This window comes from Pimephales promelas, chromosome 10 (genome assembly GCF_988280905.1).
Source record: "Pimephales promelas chromosome 10, fPimPro1.hap1.1, whole genome shotgun sequence".
Taxonomy (NCBI): Eukaryota; Metazoa; Chordata; class Actinopteri; order Cypriniformes; family Leuciscidae; genus Pimephales; species Pimephales promelas.
Window position 1 is genome coordinate 17,048,799 of NC_142778.1, and position 13,436 is coordinate 17,062,234.

Here is a 13,436-nt window from a genome sequence, read left to right on the forward strand (position 1 = left end):
CCTTCGAGACCCTGGTCCCATATCGCTCTAGATTTCATTACCGCCCTCCCACCCTCTCAGGGTAACACAGTGATTTTAACTGTGGTGGACCGATTCTCGAAGGCAGCACATTTCATCCCCTTACCCAAATTACCTTCAGCTAAGGAAACAGCGGTTACGATCGTAGATCACGTCTTTCGGTTACATGGCCTCCCGATGGACGTGGTTTCCGACAGGGGTCCCCAATTTGTGTCCAAATTTTGGCGAGAATTTTGTAAATTACTGGGGGCGACTGTTAGTCTGTCCTCTGGGTTTCACCCCCAGAGCAATGGTCAAACTGAGAGAGCCAACCAGGATGTGGAAAGAACGTTGCGGTGCATGGTTTCCAAGAACCCTTCCTCTTGGAGTCAGCAACTGTCAATGGTGGAGTACGCCCACAATACGTTACCAGTGTCATCTACGGGCCTATCTCCGTTTGAGTGTAGTGTAGGTTACCAGCCACCAATCTTTCCCAGTCTGGAATCCGAAGTCGCGGTCCCCTCCGCCCACGCCTTCATCCAGAGGTGTCATCGCACTTGGACTAGAGCCCGTGAGACTCTACTCCAAGTGGGAGCGCGCACCAAGGCCAAAGCCGATCGCCACCGGCGGAAGCCTCCCGTATACGTCGTCGGTTCCAAAGTGTGGCTTTCTACCAAGAACATTCCTCTCCGATCCGTCTCGAATAAACTTGCTCCCAAATTTATTGGCCCATTTGCTGTCACCAAGATCGTTAGTCCGGTGGCAGTCCGCCTTCAACTTCCTCTTGCGTACAAGAGAATTCATCCCGTGTTCCATGTATCCAAAGTCAAGCCCGTGTTTTATGCTCGCATTAATCCGCCAGTCCCGGTTCCTCCACCGCCGCGACTCGTAGATGGGGAACCATCCTATTCGGTCAATCGCATTCTGGATTCTAGACGGAGGGGACGCGGATTCCAGTACTTGGTGGACTGGGAAGGTTACGGTCCGGAGGAGAGAAGTTGGGTTCCTGCTAGAGACATTCTGGATCACTCTCTTATCGATGATTACAATCGACAGGTAAGGGAGTCTGAGAACGCCAGGAGGCGTTCTTAGGGAGAGGGGTACTGTCACGGTGGACAGTTCCTCTGTTTCCTTCTAGTCTCGTGTTTATGTTGTTGTATGAATGCACGTGTGTGAGGGGCGTGTCTGTGTGGCATTACCTGATCCACTCCAGCTGCTCATCATCAATCATCACCAGCTGCAGTCGATCACCACCTTGCATATATACTCACCACTGTTCTCTCATCTTTGTCAGATCGTTGTTTGGTGTTTGGTGTGTCTCTGTTCCTGGTCCCTGTATTCCTGATCGTCTCGTCCTCCGTGAAGTGTCGATCGTGTATTGAGTATTGTTCACCGTGTCCTGTGGATTTCACCGTCTGTCTTCACATCATCTGGTTGACCGTCGAAGTCCCTGCGTCACCTTGTTTCTGGCTTACTGCATTGGACTGAGTTTCAATAAATCCCTGTTCACTCGCATCTGCTCCCTGTGATTATTGCACCATGACATTGGCCTGTCACACCACAGGACACAGATGTCACACCATAGGACAAGACCTCCTTAAGAAGCTATTAAAACAAACAGATAAAGTTTGTTAACGTTCTTTTCATTCTTTTTTGACCAGTTTTGATGATCTTAAATTCAATAATGACTTAAATTTTAATGTTTATTGCCGTTTTTTTTGGAGTGTTACTAAAACAACTATAATGTATAATATAACAACTATAAACAAATATAAAGTTCATAAATACAGTGCTACTACTTATAATGCTATTTACCTTTTTTTATAACAAAAAAAAACTGAGGGAGAGATGAGTGCAAAAGAGGGGACCAGACAGTATAGGGAGCGAATTAAAAAGGATCCTAAGCAAACGATGGAGAAAGTAAATCCAACTGAATGTTTCCATATTCTTCCTATAGCCTACATCTTAAAGTAATTCAGGGATTTTGCTGAGTGACTGAATGACTTATCAGAATAGACGTGCGTGTGAGGTTCAGGTTCAACATAATAAGCTTGTTATTACAGGGTAATAATCTATTCTGTTTTATAAGAAAGTAGTTACATTTGTTGGGAAAACACAGTAGGTCATCATGAGTTCATAATTGAGTACTCATTACATTAATTTCTCTGTTGATTCATTCATCTATCATTATTTCAAACAGATATCATGAAAAGAAGGCTCTCAGGGAATTGGAAATTTCATTTTTACCTTTGAGTTCATTTGAGTCAATATTCATGAAATTCAATTGAATTTTACTGTTTCCATAATGCATTTTTCATTCGATATCACTTTATTCGCATAAAAACGTGTGGATGGAAACATAACTATTGTTTCTGTTTAACTGATGAACAATGACAATGTCACAGTATTGTTTGGAAATGGCATTGAAGGGGTGGTCAAAATCCCTTGCCTCTTCAGTATATATTTCATAATATCATTTTGAATGATTATGTATTTCTTTTATAAAATGAATAATTAAGTATATTCATGGTTACTTAATCATTTATTGACATAAATGTATTCTTTGTGCTTTTGCTTGTGAAATAATATTCTTAAATGTATGCTGATGTACATGCACAAGTCACCAGCTTCTTTTAGGTGCACAAGGCCATTTGTCTCTTTCTCTGGTCTCAGGAGAAAGGTTTATGGATCATAAAGGCGTCGTGAACACATATGTCCAACACATATGATACTTCTCTGTACAGATGGTCAAGCTATATTGAGCATTGCTTTATTGAACTTTAATTGTTATATTAAACTGTATTCTTTCTATTATATTTGCTTTCTGAGAAGCAAATGTTATCTGTTTTTCTCCCAAACGAGTGAATGTTTTACCGTTATGTTTTGGTACACTTAACTGATAATAAGACGCTCAGACTCTCTTCAGCCTTGATAGGAGCTCTTATTTGCTAGTGTCCTATGTGAATGCGTTAACAGTGAAAATAATAGAGAAATAGAGATTTTGGTTTATGTTTGAGTGTTAAAACAAAGGGGTCATTGAAGCCAACAGTTTAAGGCACTATTTCTTTGTTAAAGTCTTACTACAGTTAGACAAAGGTTTAGTGCTAGTCTTCTTAGTTGCAGGTTAAGGAACCACTGCCATTATTGGAGATTGAATGAGTTGTTGTTCTGGACACACTGGCGCCAGCAACCCAAATCTGTGACCTGGAAGGTCATGACGTGCCTCATCGATGGAGATATGTTTCGTCTATCTGTATATGTGTGGAAAATTACTATGTTTATCTATATCGTAGCCAATGAGAATCATTCAACGTGTAAGCAATGACGTAGCTTAGACCTTGAAAATGGTATAACTGCTGTGATTGTTGTAACTGGAGGGGGCGGCCTACGAACTCCTGAGTGAGTCTTGAAGCTGACTTCTGCTGATGAAATGGCAAACTATGTTCAGTAAAACTTTCTTTAATTTTTATAATTCCGACTCCGGGTCTTCATTCTTCATATCTGGTTCTGGGTCCTTAAACTGTTAACCCCTAACAGCATTTTACTGTATTTCTCAAAGATATTATGTTTTGATGGATCTGTAACTATCAAAGTTACTTTAGGTGTGATATGTTTTTGCACAGTTTATATTGCAGAAAAATGAAAAACAAATGTCCTCCTTTATAATTGTTACTATAAACACTATATAGTCTGACTCTTTTTATGCAGTGACTATCTTTGTCCTTTGGTGTGACGTTTTGTCCTATGGTGTGACAAACATAAAACAACAGAAAAATATACTTATTTCAAAATATGTTTTTAAAAAAGAGTCAAGTTTGGCATTAGGGGAGTTTCAATAATATCTCCTCTTAGATGGGTACAATTTCAATAAGTTTTGTAAGGTTGGCGAAAAAGTTTTATTGACATTCGTAGGGAAAAGTTTATCAAGTTAATCTATTCATGGTAAAAATTATTCAAATTTTTACTTTCATATAATATAAATATCACTTTCATAAAAAAATGTTTTAATAATGTGAACAATTCTCTCAAATATTTTTTTAAATGTTATTTAATATAATTTTTCAGTACTTTTTAAATGTCACACCATAGAACATATTTACAGTATCGTTGAGTGAAAATGTGAAAATAATATGTGAAGTCATTGACAAAATGAGTTAACACTACTATTTTCTGAAACTGCAGTTTTCATACTCCATATGTATTTTTTCTTAAAAAGTTATGTTTTCCTAAAAAAGTACTTTTTCTTGGCCATTTGTCAACTATAAATAAATAAATATTTATATACATATCAGAATGACTTAGTGGAAAAGAAGGAAATGTATAACAAAAGGGTTTGTTGTTTTTTCATTTTACCAAAAAGCCCTTTTTCCAGTTTCAAGTCACTTTCCCATACACATCCACACATTCACCGATACATCCACCAAATGCAATGCAAATTGCAATGTTTTCTGTATTGTCTGAATGCAGTTTTTTTTTCTGGCTGAAAGGTCATGACAGTCAAAATGTAGCAAAAAAAAAAAAAAAGTGAATAGAACGTACATTCAAATAATCATCATCATCCCACCATCCCATCATCTATCTGAGTAATTCACAGTGGTTAATAAATTCGAATGCTGCTGCACTGCCGATTGGCCGCTACAGCGCCCCGTAGTTGATGACGTCACCCGCCTAACGCTTGACGTTATCCATATCCGATGAGATGAAGTCAAGTTTCGCGCCGGAAGATAACGGCTGGGAGTAAAAATTGCGATTTCAGCATTGGAGATCCTCTAAGTCCTACTTATCACCAATCGTAAGTATTCGTAAGGGTTTTTTTTTTTGGGGGGGGGAAATTGCGGTGGCAGAGAAGTATAAACTTAGCATTCATTTTTTGCCAAACTCACCTGTTTCAGCCCATACACTTCCTATGTTGTTAGCTGGTGAGGTAACGTAACGTTACTGTGGGTGCTAATATAACTTAGCCATTGATAAGATTCAATTTAGAATTAACGTGTATTTATTTGTTTCTTTCTGGAGGAATTCGTAGAGGGTTAACAAAAGTCATGGCCTAGAGAACATAACGTCATGAGAATAAATGATACTTCTCTGCCAACGGCTCAAGAAGGCAATCGGCTCCAAAAAAAAAAAAAAATACCTGTGGAGTTTGAATTTGGTCGAAATTGGTGAAAGAAAATTGCATTCACAACCAGGTTTCCTCTCCAGAGCCGTATCAATGGGCTTGCCTTCACAGTTGCAGGAAATGTCTTTCAAATAGTAAACATTAACGTTAGAGCATTACTATTTTGATTAAGTGATTGTAATTGCTTTTATATAACCTCTTTCTAGAATTTCCTCAAATGAAAAGTTACCTCGCCATTATTGCTCAAAAGGTAAGTTCCTCTGATTTTGTTTTTTAATATTGTTTCTCTAGCAGAGCTGTAGAGACTTGTGATGTTGGGCTGATTGATAGTGTTAATTATTTGATTTAAGTTATTTGCACTTTAATTTATTGAAGAGAATAACTTTTATTTTTCTTCTATGAACAAGACTGGAAGGAGTCCTGTGGAGGATTTAGATTCCTCCTCTTTTGAGAAGTGCAACCAATGAGTAACCCCCTTGAATTTTTATTTATTTATTAATAAATACCCCCCCCCCCACCCTGTCCTCCTCCTCCTCTCCTTTAAGAACATTTAGGGCAATTATTAATTTGTTTCATATCTTTATCATTAATCTGCATTTATACATAAAACATATAAACTATTAGGAAGCTAAGCATAAGAATCAATATGAAACAATGCCAATAAATGAATAAATTATTTTTCAGATTGAAGTTATAAAGGGCTCTGGGGTGTTTTGCCAGGCAAATCTATTCTGTCCTTAAAAAACAATTAATATTCTGTGGAATAAATTATGTTTGTGTGCGGGCATACCATCGCTTTTTTTACTTGCCATTTTTGTATTTCCTTGCACCTCAAGAAAATGTGATGTGTATATAAAAAAAGTATTGCTTTCACAAGCTTCATTTTAACCTCCTTTTATAATAATTTTGAAATTGTACTTTAAGGTGGGAAGCCAACCAGAGGGGATGGGGAGCAGCTGGTCGCCCTTGACCAAAATTAAAAAGGCATCATTATTGGTGAGTAAATGTATAAAAGTTTTGTTTTCCCTTCTCAACGCATTAGGATTTTATAAGTTCACCACTTTAACCATAGCCTACTTGTATCAATGTTTATTAGGCATCAATGGAAACTGCATAAGGGATTATTGTTACTATATCTGCTTGGAACCTATAATACTAATTCATCGCTTGCTCAGTTCTTGATCCTAACTTTCCTTTTCTTAAGCCACGTTTCAGATTTTTCAGAATCTTCAGAATCTTCCAATAGGCTTTATGCACAACGTACTTCCGCATTCTCTGTAAAACAGGTCGCATCGCTTCCGGTCCAGGTCTTTTGTATGTGCTTCATGAAATTTTTTGCGGTTTTACTCAAGATAACTTAAAAGGAGCGAACAAAGATTAGCATAACCAATATCCCTCACATGTGCAGATTGATATTTAAACGTTTTATATTTTTTATTCTTCACAGTAACGTTTAGATATTTAAATGTAATAAAACGCCAATAACAAAGTGAACTAGGTAGGTTAGCTGATTACCATAAATATCCATAGATATCGTAGTCAGTTCTTACGGCCGTTAACACTTTCTCTGACAAGCGGATGCGATGAGACCCGTTTTCCGGTTTGGTCACGTGACGAACGGCATAAAGCCTATTGACATGTTTACATGACGCATTTTTTAAAATGATCAACCTTTTATCAAAAAATATGTGTCCGATCACATCTGTACTGTAAGCACTTTGGGTTCCTGATGAAGTACTATATTCTTCTTATTATTATTATTATAGTGTCTTATTATTTTTGTCTTCTCTAGATGCTACATTGAAGAAGTGGCCGGCAGCCAGCCGAGGGGAGATGGGCACGTCTATCAATTCAAAGCTCATGGAGCTGAGAAGATCAAAAAGATTTTTTTTTTCTATCCAGTTTTTTTGTCTTATTTTTGTTTTTGTACTATTTGATCTTAAGTAAATAAATAATCTAAATGCATACATTTTGGACTATTATTTATGTTGCCTAGTAGCTATGGATTTTAATAATTATTCTAATATACGTAAACATGTTGGTGCATGTATAGGTGAACATATATGTTCATATATACATGCATAAATGTACTTATATAGGTACATATATGCATGTATATATGCACCTATATGTGCACATATATGCGTGCATACATGTAGGTTAATATATGCACAAATATATGCACCTATATGTGTACATATATGCGTGCATACATGTTCATATATGCACCTATATGTGCACATATATGTGTGCATACATGTACCTATATAGGTGCATATATATGTGTACATATATGCATGTATAATATATGTGCATATATGGACATATAATATAGGAAAACGGCCAATTTTATATAAGTCACATATATTAAAAACATATATCAAAACCTATATTAAAACATATATGTTTATATAGGTTTTTTCCATGTGGGTGGAGCGGGACACAAAGCACAGGCCTCGGAGAACCTCCACAATCATCTGACAGACAAGACGAGTGAGCAAACAATATAGGACATCCTCATTCAGAACAGCTGGGGCTGATCGGCTCATCAGTGAAACGAGCCCGCTGATGAGCCGCGCCCATTCATTCAGCACGCACACACATAGCGAGAGAGAGAGTCAATGAATCCATGAACCATGACAGGACTGACTGCGGGTCTGATCCTGGTCAGGATTGCAATAACAGTGTTTATTCATTTTGCCTGGCTTCAGATGGAATGTTTACTTGCGTGCTAATTACTAAGGGGCTAACCCCACAAAAACAGCCTAAGCTTTTTCTTTTCAAAATATTATTTCACAATTGTTTAAAGAGCCCCTATCATAGCATTTGAAATGTTCCCCTTTTTTTGTTTTAATAGTTCCCAAACACAGTTTAACGTGCATGCAAGGATAAAAAACACTTTATTTGTCCTGTAATATGCATTTATTTTTAACTGATTTGCTCAACGACTCCCAAATGATTCGTTCGACGATTCATTTTACCAAACACATCCTTTGATCATTTGAATCTGCAGCGATTGGTTAAATGACCCAGTCAGTTGTTTTTGGTAAACCGTAGGCAGTTTTTGGTAAACCGTAGGCAGAGACTGTCGGCAACGGAACGCCCATAACCAGGATTATAGCTTGTCAAGTGTTGAAAATTGTATTCAGGGGCGGTTTACCGGACAGGGTTTAAATTAAGCCTGGAGTAGGCCCTAATCTATAATAGTTAATCGTGTCTTAAAAAATGGCTTTTTGTAACACAGATTAAGTACAGATTAGTTACACTTGGACTATGGAGTCCTGAATTAAAATAAATCAGAATAAATTAAAACCAACTGTGCTAATCTGAATTAGCATGACAGAGGTTGCCTATAAAACATGGAATGAACCAAGAAAAGCTTAAAATTGCATGGAACTGAGAAACAAATCCAAGGAAAACAATGGCATCAGAAAAAGACTGCAATCAAAAAACATTTACTAACAAGAGAAAATTATTTTTATGCAAGCTAAATAATCTGCACACACCAGCTATGGAATTAAAGAGAAGAAATATCAGGAAATCTGTTTGTATAAACAGATTATATATATAATGAAATACATACATATAAAATCAATGATGCACAACTAGAATCAATAGTGTTCTTGAACAATGAATGGTTTTCATTTAAAATGAATTATTCAAACAACTCTATAATTAATGCTTCTTGTTTATTCCTGTAATTTACATAACAAAGTTTACTTTACAGATGTGGTGTTCAGTGTTACATAACTAGAAGCAATACTTAAGAGTAGTATCATAGTGGTTGCTTTATTAAGTATTCAACTTGAAATTTTTTGCAGCAGGTCCTCGCTCCAAACACAGGCTCAACACTTCACCAAAATGGTAACCCCCCAAAATACTAACATAACATAAACGTTTAAATAACAACATAATAATAGAACATTAAACATTCTCTCCGTTTTCTCATCTTACTTAAATAATTGCATAAAATAGCACTTAATTTCAAACTTTACATTTCAGCCTTGTGCAAAGCATGATGGGAAGTGAATGTATGACTGGGTTACTAGATTGAAACATATTTCAAAGTTAAAACAACAAGTGAAGTCAAAGAGTGACCATTTCAAGTTACACTCTTAGAATAAATGGTTCTATTTAGAACTAGAAATGGTTCCATCCCCCGCTTCATATATGGAACTCCAAAATGGTTCTATATAGAACCATTTTTTTGGTAAAAGGTTCTATTGGCCAAGTATGGAACCCCAGGGTTCTAGAACCCAGAGGAACCATTTTTTTAAGAGTGTATAGAACCTTTTAGGGGTTCCAAATATGTAGCGCTAATGGAACCTTTTAAGGTTCTATATAGAACCTTTTTTTCTAAGAGTGCAGATTAACATTAACTAATCACATTTTTACAAGAAACCAGATTCAATGGTGTTAAAACATAATTAAATGTTTAAATTATATATTAATATTATGAAGAGCTCTTTTCCAAAACGCGATAAACGGCATTTTAAAAAAAAATGAGTTTGTCGTGTCATTCTGCTGTGGACAGAACCCTTTCACTGCCCCATCAACGTTTCATGCCAAATCGCTATATTTCCTTGTTTAAAATGTACTGCAAGATACAGTTTCTTTTCAAACCGCGATAAGTGCCAGCCCTGTTTTTAGCCTAAACGCGATAAGTCCTCAAATTCGATGAGCGTTACAAGCAATCCAGCACAGCGGCACTCTGAACAGAGGTTTATTATGTTCATTCATTCCTCAAAATGAGTCCTAGTTTTCTAGTCGACTAGTAGTAGATCATTTAAGCCATTTGTCTAATCAGTAGGCTAATCACATATATTGATTTAATTAAATGGGAGAGAAACCATATGAGCGTTTTTTAATTGCCTATTCCGCATCTCAATGCATGCATAAAGCTTGCCACAAAGAACCGACAAAAGTAATGATTATGCATGAAACATTGGAATTGTTTACAGTATTAATAAACTAGTGTTTTCTGTCAGTGTCAGCAACAAAGATAAAGTTGATGATGCTACTCGCCATCTTCGCAGTGAACGCGCATAAGCCTATAGAGAGATACTTCGAATTAGCCTACATACGCAGAGAGTTGCCAATTTATTTTCGTTTTTAATTGTTTTGTTTAAAAGTAGACATTTAAAGATTTCTGTAGCCTAGTTCTCAGGTCTGTGAGGCAAGCATCGCAGTGTTTCGGTTCATAATATATTAGACGCGCTCTCCGGTTCACGTGCGCGCCTCTGTGTCCTAATTATATTGTCTGATATTTGCTGTTTTAATCCAGTCAATTTGTTGATGAAACATTTATTAAAATAAAGATATAATTTATATCAAACGAAATTTACAAGCTTTCGACAAAACAAAACTTAATAAGTGGTCAAAATCATGTCTGACCCACTCCAAATATTTTCCGATATTGATCGGATATCTTACTCATCTCATGCGGTTCCCTTTTCATAGCCTACTCAACATAGATGAAATAATAAAAATAAGTAACGTAATATTAGTAAACACAAATGTGAAATGTAGCCTATGTTTATTTTATGTTTTTTTTTTTTTTTTTACTTATATTTAAGCGTCTCGCCACTCCGCTTTGCTCACATGCTATGTGTGTGTGCATGTGCTGGAGGGGTGCCCATCCCTTTTTTGAATATTGTTATCATTATTGATCATTTTTAATAATTAGTTTTTTCATGCATATGTTGAAATTGGTAGCCTACTATTTGTTTGAGGTTTGACACTTTACTAAAAATGACTTTACTAAAAATGATACAAAAAATGGATGGATGTATAGCGTTTTAAAAAATAAATAAATAAATAAAATAATAAATTTATCATTAACAATATTGTTGTTTGATTTAATAATCATTGTTCAAAATTTTCAGACTGAACCAATAAAACATTTCAACAGGATAATTTGATTATTCACAAAATGTGTGGGTCTAGGTAAAAAATGTAGTTTTCCTGAAAACTATTGAAATGGATTTATAGCGTTTTGGAAAAGAGCTCTTCATATGTACTGTATGTGTGTGTGTGTGTGTGTGTATCCAAGTAATGCAGGTGTCTTCTTTGAAGCACAAAGTTAATCTGAAGTTAAACCTGCCCCCTGGTAGGTTTAATTTAAGACTCAATTTAATCCTGGAGTAACTGTAGTCTTCCTCCAGGAAATCGCTTATTAAACTCTGGACTAAACCAAATCTAGGACTATTTAAAGCCATGACATAGAAAGCAGATTTATGTTAATCAGGTTTAAAGGGCCATTTTATTCTAGGACTAGGCTTAATCTCTGTCCGGGAAACCGCCCCATAGTGTTTGAACAAACGTGTCAGAAAAAGTGCACTTTCCACACGGTCACTTACTCGCGTCTCCGTCAAGAGCAAGCTTTCCCAGCGAAACTCACATTGCAGGGGCTTTTGAAGGGCAGTGCTTATTATATAGAGCGAAGTCATATTTGGCTTCATTTATATTTGGAAGTCATTTATGAGGTAAATGCCATTTTTCAATGAATGTCTGGTGAATATCAAAAACAAAACTAACTTTACCCCGCTTAAGAAGCTGCGCGGAGTGTACACAACACACACTACACAATATAACTATATTGTGCATGCTACAGAAAACATAACAGCAAACATTATTAAAATTACTTACAGATTGTGATTTGGAGGAGGACGAACCTGTAGCCTGGTTCTACCAGACTCTCGTACATACATTTCATTTGTACAGAGAGTCTGGCCTCCCTCAATTGAGAAACGTTTCCTTCCTTGTAGGCGGGTTCACTATTAAAGTTCAAATCTATTGGATCTGCCCAGAGTCACTCACGATCTGCCATAGCCAATCGCTAATGTGTGGTCGTGAGTGACGTATGTCATGCGCCGAAACGGCTGGAAAAAACCATAGACACTAAAGAAACAACAAGTCCGAACTCCGAATGATCAGAGGATTACATTTACAATAGGATTTCAGTCAACGAGAGCTGCAGGTTTTGTTAATCTAGGAACAATTATTAATTCGAAATGTATATTTGACATGAAGGACAGTGATTATTCAGTCAATGCTGTAAGTTACAGTGAATGATCAGTCTGTCTGCAGATGTGTAATAAACAACAATTTTTCATATTACGTATTTTTGTTTCTTAATTACCTTAACTATGGTATTCAAAGTAGGCCTATGTGTTTGTACATTTTTATATGGCATTTAGTTGTTTTTTTTATTAAAACAAATTAACCATTGACATCTAAAACTGAAAATCAAATATAGTCTCCAAAGTATGGGTTTTCAAATTTTTATTTATGACAATTTTTTTTTTTAATCACAACCAATTTGTATGATTTACAACATGTAAAACTGACACACCAACCTCCTGTACGAGTGCACAAAGGGGCTCAAAATGTTCATCACAAGAATCAGTAAATTTACTGTTGGGAATCTGAGCGACTGACATGACTCCTGAGCGGATCTTCAACAATAGTTTAGCAGCCAGGACTCGGGGCTTCCGAACACCGCGAACACCAGGCTAAAGTCCAAAATGTCACGGTCATTGTGCACGAGCTGCCCAGCACAAACTTCCAACCTTTCTGCCTCCTTCACTTGGTCCTCCGTTGTGCAACAAGAGGTGAGACGACAACAATCCGGCTTTAAATTCTGTATATTCGGCAGTTTCTTTTCCAACAACGGACCGAATAGCTTTTCTCACGTCTTTCTCCGCTGCCATTACTGCACTCAAACTGACGCACTACATCAACGTCATCGTTCTCAGCCACTCCCTCTATTCGCTGATTGGTCCTACAAAAAATTGATTTCTGGAAACCTAAGGATATGGAGCGGTCCCAGACGCAGTACTGAAGGAAAATGAAATTGAGCGGAAGTGCGTAGGCGGGCGCAGCCAGGCTAACGAACCTGATCCATATACACTGGATACTGAGCCCTCCTTCAGGAACAACCGGCTTGCAAATCCACATATGAATTCATTTAGGTTTTTGAATTTTGAATGATTCGTCATTAAAATGATGAGAACACAAGGTTCGGGCGTTGCAAATATGAACTCTGACCACTGATTCTTCACATGCTCGTCCCTGAACAATGGAAACAAGTGGCTGAACTGTCTTTGCAATGTAGAACACAGCGTCTTCTCGACATGATGCGATTCAGCTGAAGTATTTGAATGTGTTCTAGACGTCACTTCAAGTTTACACTTCCGTATGCGCGCGCAGTTGTTGGGAGCGGCCAATGACCTATCTACGTCACGATATAACAGGTAATGACTCGTTTCAAAAACAATTCATTTCATAGACTCAGAGTCGACTCTCACTTTTGAAAGAC

The 13,436-nt window shown here is 36.9% G+C and overlaps 1 long non-coding RNA gene across 1 annotated transcript; it reads left to right on the forward strand.

Moving 5' to 3' along the window:
* Nucleotides 1-4,305: 4,305 nt before the first annotated feature.
* On the forward strand, nucleotides 4,306-5,605 carry LOC120486067 (uncharacterized). Its single transcript, XR_005624097.2, has 3 exons — nucleotides 4,306-4,789; nucleotides 5,323-5,366; nucleotides 5,524-5,605. It is a non-coding gene; the product is annotated as an uncharacterized LOC120486067 (long non-coding RNA).
* The last annotated feature ends 7,831 nt before the right edge of the window (nucleotides 5,606-13,436 follow it).